This window comes from Camelus ferus, chromosome 1 (genome assembly GCF_009834535.1).
Source record: "Camelus ferus isolate YT-003-E chromosome 1, BCGSAC_Cfer_1.0, whole genome shotgun sequence".
Lineage (NCBI taxonomy): Eukaryota > Metazoa > Chordata > Mammalia > Artiodactyla > Camelidae > Camelus > Camelus ferus.
The window spans coordinates 119,540,707-119,559,924 of NC_045696.1; the positions used below are offsets into that span (position 1 = coordinate 119,540,707).

The 19,218-nt window shown below is 47.0% G+C and overlaps 1 pseudogene; it reads left to right on the forward strand.

The window, feature by feature from the left end:
* LOC102509209 lies at positions 1 to 18,995 on the forward strand (annotated as a pseudogene).
* Positions 18,996 to 19,218: the final 223 nt, after the last annotated feature.

The window sequence follows — 19,218 nt, forward strand, 5'->3', positions numbered from 1 at the left end:
ATGGGGTCCGGCCGCTGTGGAGGTCAGAATGGCGAGCTGCAGGCAGCGTGGAGGCTGAACTATGGTTGGTGAACGTAGGTCAGGCAAGAAGTCGCAGGACTTTAAATCCAAAGAAGTGAAACCCACACTGTCATTGTGCCACTCTCGGCCCCTCCCCCCTTTTATGGCTTTTTCTCTTTTTTTTACTCTCTTCCTATCCCTGCCCCATCAGAGACTGAATTTCAGCCCTCTGCTCTTGGTGAACTTCAGACCGACTACTGCCTCTCCCGAACTTCAATTCTTCTGGTCCACAGCCAAGGTGACCCCACCACGTGGTTTTACCCGTGCCTAGCACAGTGCCCTGTGTGCCCTGAGTGCTTAGAAATCACCTGATTTATCATGAAGCATCACCCTGGGGGGAAGGGGTAGAGCTCAGTGGTAGAGCACGTGCTTAGCATGCACCAGGTCCTGAGTTCAATCCCCAGTACCGCCATTAAAAAAAAAAATTGCTCAGTTTTAAGTGGGGAGGGTATAGCTCCGTGGCAGAGCACATGCTTAGCATGCATGAGGTCCTGGATTCAATCCACAGTGCCTCCGCTAAATAAATAAATAAATAAACCTAAACACCCCCCCACCACCACCACCACAAGAAAAGCATCACCCTGACAATTTAACCCCCCCATAAGCTAGGCCACTGTTAACAAATCAAAACACACCTACCACTTCCTGGGGGGTACGTAGGTGGATGGATCCAGATTCGGCAATTCTGAACTGTGGGGAGGCCTCTCAATCTGTCTACAGAATTGAAGCTTGAAAAGTTTTCTTTTTCTTGCTGACGTTCCCCAGCAGATGCCTGCTGTACACCCACACACTTAGCCAGCAAGCTGAGAAGAGCTGCGGCAAGAAGTATTCCCTCTGGGACCAGTAGTCGCAGGAGCATCCTCCCGGAAGTGAAGCGCCGGTCCAGCCCAGCTCCCCGCTCCTCTGGTCCAGGCTCACAGCTGCCTCAGGCTGAAGTCCAAGAGGAGGGGTCTTCGAGAGATGGTTCAGGGAAGGGCCAAGAAGAGCTGCTCCCTGGGAGAGCGAGGCCCTGTGGGGGACTTCCTGGAGGCCTGGAGGGGGCCACCAGACACAGCCAGCTGAGAGACAATAAGATGGGAGGGGCCTCAGGGCTCACTTTGTGCTCCTGTCTTAAAGGGCTTGGACCAGCAGCTCCTGTGATGTAAACTGTGTGACTGAGGTGTTAAAACTCAAGGATTAGCCCAAGAAAACTGAAGGAACAAGGGAAGGGTTCTGGCCTTGAAGAAAATGTGAGGCAATGACTGAAATGTTATGGTGTACCCCAGAAATTGACACGACATTGTAAACTGACTCTACTTCAATTTTTTAAAAATGGAAAAAGTAAAACTAGAATTAGAACAAAAGAGAACATGAGATGAGAGAGAAAGGCTAGACTTGAGGTTTCTCAAACTTGGCTTCAGGTGGTGGTGGGGGATTTAAAAAGACTGATGCCCCAGCCCCACCCCGAGGGACCGATTTAATTGGGCTGGGGTAGGTTCAGGGCATCCAATTTTTAAAAGCTCCCCAGTGGGGTTCTAATATGCAGCCAGTTGAGACCAACTGGGCTAGACTGAGGACAGAATAGGAAATCTGATCTCCCTGGGTCTCCCATGGCCCAGCCACGGGAGGGGCAAGGCCCTTGGGCCTGACCTCTCCCGGGGTCATGTGGGAGCCTGCGGTTGTACATCTGGGGGCTGAGTGGTGCTTTGGGACCGAACACCAGCCCTGGTTAGACAGTGGACAGTGGGGTGCTGCCGGGGAAGACTCGGGTTCACTAGTCCACTGTGTGCCAGGCCAGCTACTTCCTGCCTTCCCTTTCCTCATAGAATCTCCAGCTCGAAAACATTCCCTGAATCTCAACTTTCATTAAAATAGCCCAGTCACTTCTAGTCGACAAATTTTTTTCCCCCATGAATTATTCAAACTGGGGGGTTGAATGTTGAAAATGACATGTTTGAGTTGTCCTCATTAAGAAGCTTTTAGCTGTGAGTCTCCTGCCTCCACTGTGTTTACAAAGCCTGATCTCTGCAGGGCTTGTGGGGACGGATGCAGTCAATCATTGACAAAGTCGCTAAGGAATGCCACGTGGAAGTAAAGTCAGTGATAAACACCCACAGAATAAACAGAGGTGGTGTAACAGAGGGAGCCCTCAGGGACAGCCCTGGGCACTCAGAAGCGTCCCCAGCCTTCAGCAAGCCTCCCGGCCTCCTGGGCCTCCGTTTCCATCACGTTCACGATCACCTATTTCACGCCTGCCCTGGAGAAGGGGGATTAAACAGATGATCTCTCACCCTTGAGGAACCCCACTCTAGGGGATTGAGGCAGACACAGAAACAGCCCACGATGAGACCATCTGAATAAGAGGCAGAATGTGCCACAGATGTTGACTTCTGGCCTTCTCCTTGACTCTTAACCACAAAACAGAAGATTCAGAACAAGCAGAAGGTAGGACTGAGTGACGGTGCCCTTCGGAGGGGCCTTGAGTGTCTGCCAGACCACCACAACATCATCACCAACGTCGCCAGTGATGTTCAGACAGCACAGGGCTTCATCATGACCGCATCTAGAGATGGGATTGGTAAGGTGTACCAGGGAAAACTGGGTGACTTGTATAATCTGTTATAAAGTAATAAATATATCATAATGCCAGGGGAAAGATATTTCTAGAGAACAGAAGTGAGATCAGATTCATTTGCTTAATTTGCAAAAATCATTCTTTTTTTTTTTTTTTTTTTTTTTAATGGAGGGTCTAGGGATTGAACCCAGGACCTGGTGCATGTTAAGCATGCGCTCCACCACTGAGTCCTACCCCCAACAAAATCATCCTCTTTTTTACTGCTTCATGATTATATAACTCCCACCCAAGGCAGTGGAGGACGTTGTGTCTGGTGACCGGGCTCGTGGGGCGCTCTGCCCGAGTCAGCAGACAACAATGTCCAGGAATTTTCACAGCCTACATCAAGGAGGTGAGGAGTTTCCAACGCTAAGACATTTGTGGTGTCATTTTACTTTGCTTTAGAAAAGATGGTTAAGTGGTTACCATGTAAACCGGTCATTCCAACCTTTAGCGTACATCTGATTCACATGTTGGGTTTGCTACAACACCAACTGCTGGTCCCACCGCCAGGGTTTCCGATTCAGGTCTGGGCTGGGGCCGGAGAATTTGCATTTCTAACAAGGTCTAGGTGATGATGCCATAGCTGATAAGGGACCGCACTTTGAGAACCACTGATATTAACACCAACTGTCACTGTTCAAAAATGCTCTTCGCAGGGCCTTGTCACCCAACGGTAGCGTGTCTGACTCCAAAATGCTTTTTGCATTTCCAAATGCGGTGCATCGGGGGACTCTCAGGGCTGAGCGCCTGCTCTCCTGTCTTCCCTGTCTTGTCGTTTATTCATGTTCTGACTTAGTTCTAATCTGTAGCACTGATCTGCGGCCCACGAGCCGTGGAGAAACATGTTCCTTCTTGGCCACCATCATCTTAAATCGTCATTTAGCCCAACTAGGCGTTCTTGTGAAATGTGAATCTCAGCTCATCCATACAGATCATTTTCCCTCCAGTGACTTCAAGAGCAAATAAGATTATTTTAAGCCCTTGCCCCAGCCTAAGATCCCAGGATTTTATGATACAATGATTTTAATAAGCACCCACCCTTTGTCTTGGAAGGAGGAAAGTCACTTTACCAGAGCATCCGCTTACCTACTTGTGCACTAAGTCTCATTTAATTTCCCTGTGACCATTTGAGTTGATGCCATTTTCAAGATAGAGACTGAGAAGTTCAAAGAGTTTAGGTCATTTGCCCACATGGCCCAGCCAGTGAGTCATGGAGCCGCGTTGGAACCCTGAGCCATCCTTGCTCCGTCCAGCATAGCGCGTGCTTTCCCTCTGCGGGGGCAAAGTGAGAACAATGCCCGGGAAATGCTTTCTCCCACGGACTGCTCTTCTGCTTCCAAACGCCACTGACGCTTGGGTGTTTGCACCCAAGACGAAGGCCTTGGCACCAGGCCCCCTTGTTTACAGATCTGGAATCCCATGCACGTGAAAAGTGAGCACAGGGCCAAGGGTGGGGCAGGGGTTGGGGGGCCGGGCCCAGCTTGGATGGCACAACTGTCAACACAGCAAAAATACTACAAGGAAAGGCAAAAACATTTCAAAGACGCGATCACAGCCATTTTCTTCTTGCTGGAGCCAGTAGCTTTTGACCCTCAATTTGAATAGGCTTTTATTTTCCTTTAAAAAAAAAAAAGAAACTGTTCTGTCTGTAACTGTACTAGTGACAAGGTCACAGTGTTGACAAGGATGACAGGAGGAAACCTTTCTGGGTCACAGGCCAGTCTTGCCAATCTTAACATCCAGTAATTCAAAGTCACAGGCCTGACTGACACTCTGGGAGGAAAACGGTTATCTTCCCCCAATCTGATCATTAGTGGGAAGGAAGTGAGAGCTGTCAGCTACCACTTATTACCAGGGGTCCCTTAGGACCATCTGGTTTTTCATTAGCTGTCTTTAAATTATATGCAGTCAGGAAGCTTAGCTCAGTCGGTATCAGAGGCTGCTGGAAACTGAACCGGGTGCCTTCTTGGAGAACGGAAGCCAGAGTCAGGAGCAGCAGATGCTGAAGAGGGATTTAAATGATCATCTGCACTTTGAAGGAACCCACACGAGAGCCAGGGCACAAACTATAAGGTTTGGGGCAGAGGGGTGGGGCTGTGGTCTTACCCAGTGCTTCTCAAGTTTTGATGTGCTGATGAAACACCCTGAGACAGCTGGTAAGTACAGACTCTGTTTCTTTAGGTCTGTAGTGGGGCTGAGATTCTGCGTTTATAACAAGCTCCCCGGTGATGCCAATATTGCCTGTCCACAGGCTACTTCAAAAGGAAAACCATGTCAACAAAAGTTTGAGATTTGCAAAGGTTAATCGCTATATATAAAAATAGATGAAAACCAAATTTTTCTGTATAGCACAGGGAACCATATTAAATATCTTGTAATAACCTTTAATGAAAAAGAATAGGAAAATGAATATATACATGCATGACTGGGACATTGTGCTGTATACCAGAAATTGACACATTGTAACTGACTATACTTCAATTTAAAGAAAGCTTTCTAGTAGAGCATTTTAAGAAATACGTAATAACAATTTAAAAACTAGTGGGGACCTGAAGAAATATTTCAATAAGCTTTTGTACCAATATTCATAATGAGATAGAGGAGGAAATTGAATATTAAGGCATATGAGAAGGCCTTAGGTAAAGAACAACCCTTTTTTTTAGAAAAAGAGCAAGAGTACTTCTGAGAAGGGGATTGTTTCATTCTGAAGCTAACAACATGAAAGTAGGTGCTGAAAAGTAATGGCTACCATAATATCTTATCCAAATTACCTGATCATTAAACCAAGTGTGAGCAGTGACTGAAATACACTGAGAAAACAGTATGGAGATTCCTTTAAAAACTGAAAGTAGACTTACCATATGATCCAGCAATTCTACTCCTGGGCATATATCCAGGAAAGATGAAAAGTCTAATTCAAAAAGACACATGCACCCCAATGTTCACAGCAGCACCACATACAATAGCCAAGACATGGAAGCAACCTAAATGTCCATCGACAGATGACTGGATAAAGAAGATGTGGGCTATTTATACAATGGAATACTACTCAGCCATAAAAAAGAATAAAATCATGCCATTTGCAGTAACATGGATGGACCTGAGATCACCATACTAAGTGAAGTAAGCCAGAAAGAGAAAGAAAAATACCGTAAGATATCACTTATATGTGGAATCTAAAAAAGAAGACACAAATGAACATGTTTACAAAACAGAAACAAACTCACACAGAAAACAAACTTATGGTTACCAGGGCGGGAAGGGATGAAGGCGATGGATAAACTGGGAGTTTGGGATTTGCAGATACTATTATGTATAAAGTAGGTAAATGACAAGGTTCTACTGTACAGCACAGGAAACTATATTCAATACCTTGTAATAGCCTATAATGAAAAAGAATATGAAAAGGAACGTGTGTGTGTGTGTGTGTGTGTGTCTGAATCTCTATGCTGGACACCAGAAACTAACACAACATTGTAAATCAATTGAAAGAAATACACTGTGTCAGATGCACTGAAGTGAATCAGTCACCCCAGAGAACTGTCAGAGGCCCCCCACCTCCCAGGCATCCAGAGTGGGCCCAGCCCACCTCCCTGCTCACACCTGCCCACACCCAGGAGGGCAGACGGCCACGTTCCACAGTCCGTGGCCCTGCTTCAGTTTGGGAGCCTAGACTCTCCAACTAGACTATTTTTGTTTTTCCTGACATTCATTCCCTACCTTTTCCTTCATGGTAACTGACTTTGCGGTGAGTTTTAACCTCTTGAAACTCAGAGGAGGGTCTCTGGACCAGAACTCCCAGCATCAGTGGAGCTTGTCAGAAATGTACGGTCTTGGGCCCCCTCCCCTCAGAACTGCTGCATCACAATCTGCAGTGGAACCCAATCCCCAGGTGACTGGTATGCTCATTAAAGTTTAGGGAGCACTGTTTTCATCTTTCTGAACTTCGTTCTTACCTTGCAGGGTTATTGTGAGGATTAAATGCATCCAAAGGGCCTGGCAAGTCACAGGTGCTAGCTATGTTATCGTCGCCTTCCTTCGCTGCCAGGCCTCTGTGCCCAGGCTCCATCTGCCTGAGCCCTTCTCTCTGGAACTCTGACCTTATCTTGCCTCCCCAGACACAGCCACTTGGCAGGTGCCCCAAACTGACCTCAGCTCTTTTCTCGGAGCCCCTGGCCAACTTGCTAGGGGCTGTTGCTATAGTTCTCAGCACTCCCCGCTGACCTAGACTCTCCCCAAGTCCCACCTCCCCTGGCCTGACACTTCTCGTGGGCACCAGAAACCCTACCGCACCACCTTGTTTAGTCCTGTTGCCAGTGCTCAAAACGGCCTTAGAACTGCTCCTTGGAATCTTGGAATCTGGGCCCAGTGTAAGGACTCAACTGAATCTTCCTTAGGTGAATGAATGAAGAAAAAGGGGTCGCTTCATCCTAAGCCATGCCATTAGGGTTTCCACCTCCCCTGGGGGACTTGGCCTCTTTGCTTTTCCTTCTTCTCACCCTTCCTTGCCATCCAAGTGTGATGCAGAAGGCTGAGCTCTGATGTCCACCCAGGAAGGAAGGGCCCGTGAGAGTGCTGACCTATTAGGATTCCAGAGCCCGGGTCTCTCTGCACGGGAGCCCTGGTGGCTGCACAGCGTCCCGCCCCGCTCACTGTGATTCCACACCAAGGCTTGAGCCAAAATGGCAGATGGTCATAAAGTGCTCCGGTCCTGGCCTGAGCTGCTCCTTATAGGTCGCTGCAGGCTGTTGGCATCCTGTCCAAATCTCCCTCACCGGGCAGTCCACAGCTGCTGCAAGAGCAGTGGCCAAAAGCTTCTGCCTGTGACTTTCTTTGGACAATTGCTATTGGATGAGATGTCTCACCAGGAGAATTTGGAGATGTGTCACTCCCACTCTGACCCCAAGCGGCCGATGACTGATGGACACAGGGCACAGATCCTGGTCCCCTAGCCTCAAGGTGGGACAGCTCCATACTGCAACTTACATTCTAGAGTCCCCATGGACCCGGCCAAGTCTCAAATGTACCTGAGGTCACCTCCTGCTTCCCCCGCTCACTCACAGGCTTCTTTCCAGGGTGTCCCTCGGTAAACTAGGTGCCCCTGAAACTGTCCCAGGCTCTGCTTGCTGGGAACCTGACCTAAGGCAGTGCTCTTGAGATTCATGGATGAGTGGCAGGGCAAGGCTCCTGTGTTCACGCTCCCCAGTGCTCACCATCTTGACACCAACCCAACAAGAACTCACACTGGGGTCTCCTCCCCGCTTCCATCAGTCCACAGGGGCCCCAGCACCAAGTCCAATGGATGGGGATGAGGGTCTAAAACTAAGCTGCCCAGAATGGTAGCTGCTGGCTACAGGGGACTGCTGAGCCCTGGAAATGTGGCTGGTGCAACTGAAACACTGAACAGCTAATTTCACTTAAGTTGAATTTTAAAAACTGATGCACAGTTCAGTTATTGGAAAACTATCAAGCGTGTTTGCAACAACTTGGATGTGTACATCAACTTTTTTTTTCAGTTGTGAAATTTATGAAATCTGAATACAGGTCAAGGATTTCCAATAGAAAATTTAGTGTCCAAATTGGGATATGCTATACATGTAAAAAAATGTACACCAGATCCCCAAGATCTAGCATTTTAAAATAAAAAAAAGACACTGAATGAACTTATTTACAAAACAGGAACAGATTTACAGACATGGAAAACAAATTTACGGTTATTAGGGGGAAAGGGTTTGGGAAGAGATAAAGTGGGAGTTACGAGATTTGCAGATACTAACTACTATATAAAAAATAGATAAACAAGTTTATATCATATAGCACAGGGAACAATATTCAATATCTTGTAGTAACTTACAGTGAAAAAGAATATGAAAATGAATATATGTATATTCATGTATGACTGAAGCACTGTGCTGCACACCAGAAATTGACACAACATTGTAAACTGACTATACCTCAATTAAAAATAATAATAATAATGTAAAAGATATCACTCACATTTTAGTCTGGGTTACCTCTTGAAATAATATTTTGATTTACTTTGTTAAATAAAATGTTATTAAAATTAATCTGTTAAGTGTTCTTAAAACTTGTATATTTTAAAAGTAAGAATCTTCTTATGATATATTTTTAAAGTAAGAAGCCACTTTAAAACACTATACATTTTTAAAGCTACTGGAAAATTCTAAGTTACATACATAATAAAAAATCAGTGTGAGGACCACGGGGGTCAGGTAGGGCCCTGGAGCCCAGGTGGAAATGTGACCAAAAAAGGGACTTGGAAACAAACACTGAATCTTGAAGATGTTGAGATGTCTCAGTTGCCCATATATCCACTCAGGAAATCCCCATGTCTCAAGTTTCCCAGAAAGAAGACACTGAAATGAGGATTCCTGTGCAAAGCAATTATTAAGGAAGTGCTCCCAGGAGGCGCCCAAAGGAAGTGGGGGAAGCAAGACAGGGAGGCGGGGAAGCTGGGCCGGTAGGATTTCAGCAGTCCCTGCAGGGGGTATGATCCAGGTGGAAAATTCTGGTGCATAAGTTATGCTTCACAGGTTGGTTTTCACAGTCCCCCACCCCTCGGTCCTTGGACAAAGGCCTCCTCAGCAGGGGACATAAACTACTTGCTAAACTGGGGAAGAGCTCCAGTCGCCCAAAGAGAGTGCCGAGAAGAGGAGTTACAGCTATGGACTGTTGAAGGCAAAACATATTGAAGCCAGGGGAGGGGAGGGGCGACCAGAAACAGTAAAGAAATGTGAGAATTCTGGGCAGTGTGTCCACCATCCACTGCCCCCATCATGGAAGGTCACCTGGCTACATCTCTTCCCTGTAGCCTGAGGACCAGCAATCTCATCTTCTCTCCTCAATTTATTTCCTGATTTACAGACTTTCCTCTACAGAGTTTCCTCTTGGGTCATCATAAATTCAGAAGAACCAGCCAGTAAGGGATCCATGGCAGTCTCCCCCTCTCCTCAGCCACAAATGAAGCATCTCTGCTTGTATGTGTTGGAGACACTGGGTGCCTACATGTGCTTTTTGCTTAAATATAGGTCTCTGCAGCTAAAAGAAAGGCTCGAAAACTACCGTAATAGACAGTGCTTGAAATGAGCGTGTTCATTTTCTGTTGCTGCATGACAAATTACTGAAAACTTAGAAACTTGTAACAACCTACATTTTTATCTCATGGTTTCTATAGGGCAGAACTCCGGGCAGAGCTAAACTCAGGGTCTCACACGGCTGCGATCCAGGTGCTCAGGGCTGTAGTCTCATCAGAAGCTCCACTGGGGTAAGATCGGCTTCCAAGCCCCTTCGGGTTGTTGGCGGAGTTCACCTCTTTGTGGTTGTAGGGTCGAGGGCTTGTTTTCTTGCTGGCTGTCACTGGGGGCTGCTAAGGCCCACCTGCTGAGGCCACCCCAAGTACCTTGCCACGTGGCCTCCTCCATAGGTCCTCTCATGACACGACAGTTACTCCTTTAAGGAAGTAACCAGAGTCTGTCTAATGCATGACTAGCAAAACAGAGCTATGTGTGTCTATAATAACATCATCATTCACCTTTGCTGTGTTCTGGAGCAAGCCCCAGGTCCCACCCACACTCAAAGAAAAGAGATTATCCAGGCCGTGTAAGTGGGTTTGTCCACCACAATGGTATGGAGGGAGAATGTTTAGTAAGAGGCCCCTTGGTAAAAGCCTTGCAGTAGGAGGAGAAAAAATTGCTTCACTCCTAATTTTTCCATACCACCCTGGTCTTAAGCAATCAAGGGAGGTCTTTCCTGCACTCACCCTGAATAATTTTGATCTGTGGCCTTGCATTCTGACCCGTGTTATCTGTGTGCGTCTTGATCCACACATTCTTACCTGTCTCTGGACTCACTGGTTTAGTCTTGGGCTCTCCCTGGCTAGTTATAAAACCTTGCTTTATCTCTGCATTCTCATAGCTGTTGCCTCTGGTCCCACACTTATAGCTGTTTTCAGTTAATTTCCTGCCTTCATTTTCATATGCATGATCAAAACTGTCATATGGGAGAAGTTCACTGCATCTAACATAACACATTATAATCATTAAGCAAGCAAATCCTGGTTAAATTTCTTTAGATCAAAAGAAACTATTTTAGATTAATTGCACTTGACTGCCTGATACATCTGACATTGTTTAGATTTTTTTCAGTCTTGTGATAGTTTCAAAAAAAAAAACCTATAGGATACCAGCTTTAGGAAATTTGGCTGGTATTACTAAAAATTACATTTTGCTGAAAGGTATTGGATTTAGAGCTCACGTTTTATGTAAAGCTTAGAGATGCTTAATAGCTCCAGCTTATTACCTCTCTACGGTCTTACCGTGCTTTATTTCAGCAATGGAAACAGTTAATAGTAAACATTAGGAAATTAAACAAAATAGTTTATTCATCCAGCATTATCAGAAAAAACATAAGTATTCACCAGGGAAACAAAAGGAATTTGAGAGCTGAAGCTCTTCTCAGACACTGATGAATCAGGGGTTGGCAGATATTTAGCACAGATGCTCAAACTCCCCCAACCTGTGCCCATGGCAGACATCATCAATCAATCACTGTCTTCTGCAGAGTCTGAATAGAGCTTCGGAGTTCTCCATTCTCAGAAACTACTCCTGGTTTAGATAGCAGTTTCTTCCATTACAAGTAATAGAAACCAACTGGAGCCAGCTTGAGCCAAATAAGGAGGAAGTTCATACAAACACACAAGGGTGTCCTCCAAAATTCAAATGCAAGATTGCAGTGAGATCTCAGGCACCAGGAACCAGAAAGCCATCAAGACTCTGTCCCTCATGTCTGTGTGTTTCTGCCTGCTTGACTCACTGTTTCTCCCGGCAGTCAGGCTTTCTCTGTGTCTCCAATCTGCTTGAGGTCATGTGGCCACTCAAAGCACCCACGGTTAGAGACTGCATCTGAATCTCAGCATCAGATTCCTGAGAGAGAGAGAGAGAGAGAGAGAGAGAAGAGAAGGAAAGAGCAGCTCTCAGAGAGGGCAGGGATGGCTCCCAGCCTAAGCCGACAGCCCGGGCCATTTTCCATCACCACCATCCAGCCGTAGACAGTGGCACTAGAGATGAAACCTATCTTCTCCTCAGGAGCTAGGTCAGGGCAGACCAATTGATCTCTGTGCGATGCTTTATACCTGCACTTTCCAATCCAGTACCCGCTCACCTCCTGCAAGCTATCGAGCACTTGGAATGTGTCTGGGGAACTGAATCTTTAATCTTATTTATTTTTAATTAATTTAAACGTAAATAGCCGTGTGTAGCACCAAACCAGACAGCGTAAATCAAGGCCCCTTTCCAGGTGAAGGGTAAGACAGCTGAGCTCCAGACCCATAGCTGGTTAGTAACACAGCTGGAACTGAACACTTGGTTTCTTTTCCTTTTCATTCCCCATCCTTTTAATTGCAGTTGGAGAATCTGCCTCAGTGGTTTTCCCAGATAATTCGAATTTACCATTTTAAATGTCCATGCCTAACCATCCCTTTTTTTTTTCCATCAAGAGTGTTTATTTGCTTACATATTTGCTGATGGTTTTGTTAGTCAAACTACAACTACAGAGCTATGATAAAGTTGCCTCTCATTACAGAAACGTCAAACGAGCTTTACCTAACCATTCTTTGATGTAAAGCTTTCTGAAATGTATTACACACTTCTCTGCCTTGGGGCAAAAAAGCCACGTGGCCATCATTGTAGACTTTCCTTAATGACACGAAGCTGTAACTGTGAACCGCATTTGTCCTTCTGGGTAATAATCACGGGGCCCTCAGCACAGGGCCTGGGGAGGCCTACAGGGCTGCCTCCCCTGCCTGTCGCATCTCCGCAGCAGGCAGAGATCTGCTGCTCCCTCTCCTCGTCAGGTCTTCATGTGGCGGCTCTGACAGCATCCCACTCCCTTCGCAGGCTCAGCAATGCACCGAGTAGAAGAGCTTGATTTAGCAGTGGGCTTAATTTCACCCACACCTCTAAACTACTAGGCGTGGGGGAGTTTCACAACGGAGTCAGGTACACAGGGTCTTGCACAAAATTTTCCACAACACACAGGTTGGTTTTTTTTCTTTTCTTTCCTTAAAGGTCTATGATGATGTAAGTCTCATAAGAGCTGATTGTGGGACGAATGGTATGATGTTTTACTTTAAATGTGCCACTAACAGGGAGGGTATAGCTCAGTGGTAGAACACGTGCTTAACATGCATGAGGTCCTGGGTTCAATTCACAGTACCTCCATTAAATCAATCAATCAATCAACCAACCAATCTAATTACCCGCCCCCCCCCAAAAGAAAAATCAAAAATAAGTTAAAATAAATCTGCCACTCAATACGTCACCACTGCCATGGCTAGGGTCCCAGGGCAGAAGAGGACTGTGCACTAAATAGTTGGAGAAACGAGACCACACTTGGGTGTGGATGATTTTCAGTTACTTTCCTGAGCTGTTTCTCCATGGTGTATTCTCAAGCCATGAAATAGGAGCCATTTTATGAGTCTTTGGAAGATGTTCAAAAAAACTGAAGTCGATTTTCAGAACGGTAAGAGAAATGATCATACTCTCATTTCAGTACCCTCTACCCAGGCCAGACTTGCAGTAACAGTATCTACTCAGAATGTATCTAGGCGTGTGGCTGCCTGAAAGGGCTCAAAGCCAGGGGAAGAGTGGTCATGAAGTCCACGCACTGGAGGCCTGGTCCGTACCCAGGGGAGCAAGACTGCTGGCCTTCAGCCGGGGCCCCACGGCCTGTCTTGGGGTCTGGCCTGAGGCTTCATGAGAAGGGCGATTCAGGGGAAGTCTGGGTTTGCTTCCTGGACCTCTAAAAGCCGATCAGTGACTATGCATGTGGTTCACTGCCTCTGGGGAGAAGATAACACCCACGGGAGAAGAAGGTGCCTTGCGCAATTGAAAGGTCGGGTTTCTTGGCATCTGCGAGAGTAGCTTTCAGTTCTCTGGAGAAATTGTTTCTATCAGGTCCCACCGCCAGACAGGTATTCTGTACTTGGGCTCCGTCTCCTGGACCAGCTTGAAGATTTGCTCAAGGGAAGCCCTGATTCTGCCTCTGTACCGTTTTACAAAATAACTTCGCCAGCACGTTCGCCGCTCCCTTGGTTATTTATAGGCAGTTCTGATGATCCAGCCGGCAGGTTCCTGGCATGGTTCTCAGCCCTCTGTTTGCCTTCCTCACCTCCCACGGACACGCACACTCGCTGCTACGTGTGGCGACTTAGAATTTCCTGAGTCACAGCTCAGGCGGCCCCCTCCCCAAAAGATGGCTCCAAACCAAAACAGCTGTGACCCACCTCTCCCCAACCTTCCCCCAGGGCGGTATGAGGTCACCAGAGAGACCTGGGGTGGGGGTGGGGGCAGGGACTGAGGCAGCAGGGCAGCAGGGCAGCAAGCTCCAAGCCCACGTGTGTGGTGGCCTGGAGGCTGGAGAGGGGTCACTAACCAGGGCAGGAGAGAGACCCAGTGGCTCCCTGTCTCTTCCCAGCATGGCATCATTTTGTTGTGTGAAGGGTTCTGCATTCCCAAGACATGTGATACACCCTCCCCTCCTCAAATTCCAGAGGGGCACGAAAACAAATTCTTAAGTCCCGTCAGAAGTACTTCTTTTCCATCTGCACCTGGGCCCCGGGAACGTGGCACTGGCACCGTTTTGTACCAAGCAATGTCATCCAGGTCCCCAGTTCCTGAGCCAGGGCAGCCTCCGTGCCCGCTTAGAGCTGTGGTTCTCAACCCTGGGGCTTAGATGCCATGCCTGGGCCTGGGCTTGGGAGATTCTGATTTTAACCTCTGGTCTGAGGTCTAGGCCTGAGCACTGGGATTTCCATACACCCTCGAAGTGACTCTAAGGTGCCGCCTAGGGTGAGAGCCATCGGCTTGGAGCACCCCCGTCTGACAGTGATGGTGAGTGGGGCTCTCCAGTTGCACAGCTATGGCTCCGCTGCTTTAGCATACATGTTGGAACAGGAAGGGGAGAAGTACACACGCAGAGAACAATTCAGGCACCATTGCACGTTCCAGGGACCGTTTCATTCAGTCATTCACTCAACAAACATTGATGGAAGGCTCCTCCAATCGCTAACAATGATTTACAGTGTTAGTTTCAGGTGTGCAGCAAAGTGATCCAGTTATACATATATATACATATACATATGTTTTTCAGATTCCAAGATGCTGGGATGCAAAAATGCATGATGAAGTCCTGACCCTGAGGACAGACCAACTCCCTGAGAGAAGTATTTGGACATGTTCTGCAGGCCCCTCAGGTTCCCTCCAGGGGCAGGCAACTCTAGCCCCACCTCCTTCCTTGTTTATGTCCAGGTAGCGACTCATAATTCCCCTCCACTTGCAGGTGAGGACGGAACATATATTATCCTGCTGCCTTTACAGGATGCAGTTGCTTGAATGATGACAGTTATCTCTGCTAATAAAGTTCACTTTTTTAGCAGAGTTATAAATATATATGCAGCTTGCATATTGGAGGAGTCATGTGGGAGGAAATGCTGAGGCCCTTCTAGAACAGAAGCCACTCCCTGGCACCTGCACATACATAACTCTCCCAGATTACCCAGCTCCACAGCCCCCGCCCCCTGCAAAAAAAAAAAAAAAAAAAAAAAAAAAGGCTGGTCCTCAGTCCTTTCTTACAAAAAGGATTTACGGCAAACAGCCTGGGTGAGAAAATCAGCAATTAACATCCTTGAAATTTGCATTCTTTTCTTGGGCCCCCAGATGGCTTCACAGCCACCAGCTTTCCTTTTCCCAGGGGAAAACTGCCCCCCACCAACCCCAGTCTCTGAGGAAACTGGAATGGCCTTAACTGGGATGGAAAACAACAGCCCAGTGGAGATCAGAAAGATAAGCTGCAGGAAGGGGGATGGTCGGTCTTGTAAATTTTTAAAAAATTTTTTTATTGTAGTGTAGTTGACTTACAATGTTAGTTTCAGGTGTACAGCAAAGTGATTTACTTTTATATGCACATGCATATATATTTTTACTTTTCATATACTTTTCCATTGTAGGTTGTTACAAGGTACTGAATATAGTTCCCTGTGCTGTGCAGTAGGACCTTGTTGTTTATTTTATCATACACAGAAGTGTGTGTCTGTTAATCCCCAGCCCCTAATTTAACCTCTCCCCCGCCCTTTCCCCTTAGGTAACCACAATTTGTTTTCTATGTCTGTGAGTCTGTTTTTGATTTTGATCTTGTAAACTGGAGTCGTAGAAATAAGCTCACTAAATCAAGGATATGCTCGAGGTGCTGGGAAAGCAAATAAAGAAGCAGCAGACAAATAAATCTGCCCAGTTACCTGGAGAGAGAAGAGCTAATGGAGGAATTTTCTAAAAGGAGCTTTAACTTTTGGCTGAATGCACTAACGCTATCCATTACCAATCAGCTGACTGTAATTTTACAATTTAGCAAGGGATTTGAGCTGCCTACAGGAGACTGTACCTTGTGGGTAATAACAGGTATGCATGGTGAATGTTACAGAGCACATTTCTTTAAAATATATGGCTAGCTACTTTGGTCGCTGATATGTTTATTTGCAAAGCAAATGACAATCATGGTGTGGGCAGCACGTGGTGGGTGCGGCTAGTTGTCTCACCAGCCCCTTTCCTCCTTTTCCTTCCTGGTCCAGCACTGGTTTGGGAGTGGGGATGGGTGTCAGTCCTCCTTGAGCGTGACTTGACCCCACTCCCAGGATTAACGGGAGGTCCTGATGGCCTAAGCCGGTCACCGTGTCCTGTTCCCTCTGCTGGGGCTGGTGTAGGGATGGGTGTGCTGGGTTGTCTGCAGCCAGCAGTGTGGTTCCACTATCATTCCCTTCTAAGTCCAGGAACCATGCTTCCCAGAGTCACCATCTCTGCCTGTTTCAGATTATTGCTCATAAGAGGAATCCGGGGCAAGATTTGCAAAGAGGGCGGTGTTATTCCTCTGGAGATGGTTGGAGCTGGATAGGTAGGCAGATGAGAGACTGTCAGCAGCTTCCTGGCACAAACTTGCGGAATTACATACACACTTAGGTGTTTCAGGGTCAACTCCTCTGATCGTTGAGGATAGAGTTTCTGAACTCTGCTCCCTCTGGCTCTCCCAGGAGACGTGTATGCCCCAATTCTGTGTTGAGTCCTTTATATCTGGAATGCATAGAATGGCTTTTGTTGTCCATGCTGAACCCTGACTGATACAGTGGCCATGTGGTCCAGTTCTGGTCAATGGGCTGGAGGGCCTCCCCTTATGCCTGAGAAGGAGATTCTGAAACAGACAGCCCCTATCTGTCTCTGGACAGCGTGGCGTTTGGATGCCGTGCCCGGTACAGCTGTCGTGATTTGGCGCCAGCCTGAAATAGAGCCAAAATGCAAGCAGAAGGCAGAGCCGAGAGAAATGCCCAGCAAGAGTCCTGACAGACCTGCAGCCAGTAGCCTTGTAATAGGTGGAGACTCCTTCCTTAAGGAAGCAAATGTCAAGATAGTTTGATGTTGGCCGCCATGTTTTCCAGGGATGAGATGGTACCTAGGGATTCACACCTGCTCTCCATCCTGTCCTTTTCATGCTCTCATCCTTCAGGTAGAGAAATACCCAGATCGCCTGTGTCTCAGATGTGTCACACACTTTTGAAATAGCTATGTGAGTTGTAGGTGTGCATTGGCAGATGGGTCTGCAATATTATTGCATCTTTTATCTTTTTTCTAACCCCAATCACGCTTTAAAATACACTTGCATTGCCAAAGCATTAGTGTAGTGCTGCCATTTTGGATTTCTTCTTGTTTTACCCACAGACAGGCAGTCCTCACTTTGCACGGTAGTTCAGGAGCCTAAAATTGACCGTGCAAACTAGAACGGTGCAAAGCAGTCTTACTAATCAATGGGATAAATTACAACTGTTCTGTAAAATACCTTGCCAAAACATTAAAAACTTTTACTTTCAGTTGTAAATGTAAAGGGATAATTTAAAAATAAAAACTAATATTTATTTACTAGATGGTTGTTTAAAACAGAAACATTGATGAAATATTTTATCTCTATAAAACTGTTGTTGAGAGCAGTTTGAACAGCATGCCCTTCAGAGCGTCTTTTCTATGTCTTGGCAAACTGTCGTGTCCTTGCTAAGTTTAGATCAGCCTCCAATATTTTATCCTTTGCACTTTCAAATATCCTTGAGAGTTCTTTCACTGTGACATTTTCTCAGTGTCACTTCCTCTGGGACATCACCCTTTTGGTCACACCACTCATTCAGGTTGATAAATCTGCCTTCTGGCTGCATAAGCTTTTTGGAATAGCAGCAGTGTCAACATTCTCACTATAAAAAATACATATATTGGAGTCCGGGACCAGGGGACCGCCACAGCTGGGCGGCGGGCTGCAGGCAGTGGGGGAGAGGGGGAGGGGGAGGGGAGGGGGAGGGGAGGGCAACGGGCAAGGACTATTACCAGACGTGCGTCGGACTGGGAGATCAAGAGGGCCTACCGCCGCCAGGCGCTGCGTTACCGCCCAGACAAGAACAAGGAGCCCTGTGCCAAGGAGAGGTTCAAGGAGATCGCCAAGGTCTAGGACGTGTACAACGACCGGCGCAAGCGCGAGGCCTCGGACGGCTACAGGGAGGAAGGCCTGAAAGACGGTGGCCCCAGCGGCGGGAGCAGCGGTGCTGCTAACTGTATCTCTTTCACTACACATTCTGTGGAGTCCCTCATGCCGTGTTTGCTGAGTTCTTCGGTGGCCGGAATCCCTTTGACACCTTTTTTTGGGCAGCGCAGCGGGGAGGAAGGCATGGACATTGATGACCCGTTCTCTGGCTTCCCCATGGACATGGGTGGCTTCACCAACATGAACTTTGGCTGCTCCCGTCCTGCCCAAGAGTCCACCCAAAAGCAGCAAGATCCCCCTGCCACCCACGACCTTAGGGTCTCACTTGAGATCTAGAGCGGCTGTAACAAGAACATGAAAATCTCTCATAAGCGGCTGAACCCCGATGGAAAGAGCATTTGCAAAGAAGACAAAATCTTGACCATCGAAGTGAAGCGGGGGGTGGAAAGATGGAACCAAAATCACCTTCCCCAAGGAAGGAGACCAGACCTCCAACAACATTCCAGCCGACATTGTCTTTGTTTTAAAGGAGAAGCCGCACAATGTCTTTAAGAGAGATGGCTCTGACGTCATTTGCCCAGCCAGGATCACTCTTTGGGAGGCTCTGTGTGGCTGTACAGTGAATGTCCCCACTCTGGATGGCAGGACCATACCTGTTGTGTTCAAAGATGTCATCAGGCCTGGCATGCGGCGAAAAGCTCCTGGAGAAGGCCTCCCTCTCCCCAAAACACCCGAGAAACGGGCTCTTTGTTGATAAGATCAGATATTCAAGTTTGCCAACGTAGCAAAAAGACATTTGGTCTCTCGGGGATGGACTCATACCAACCAAATTTATAAGATGCTGATTTATAAATCAGAAGGACAGTTTATTGACTTGAACTGGAAATAAAACTATAAGTGTGCACAGGTTATTAAGTGCAAATCTGCGTGGCATAATGAGGAAACCCGGTCTTGGAGCCAGGCCGACCTAGCTTTGC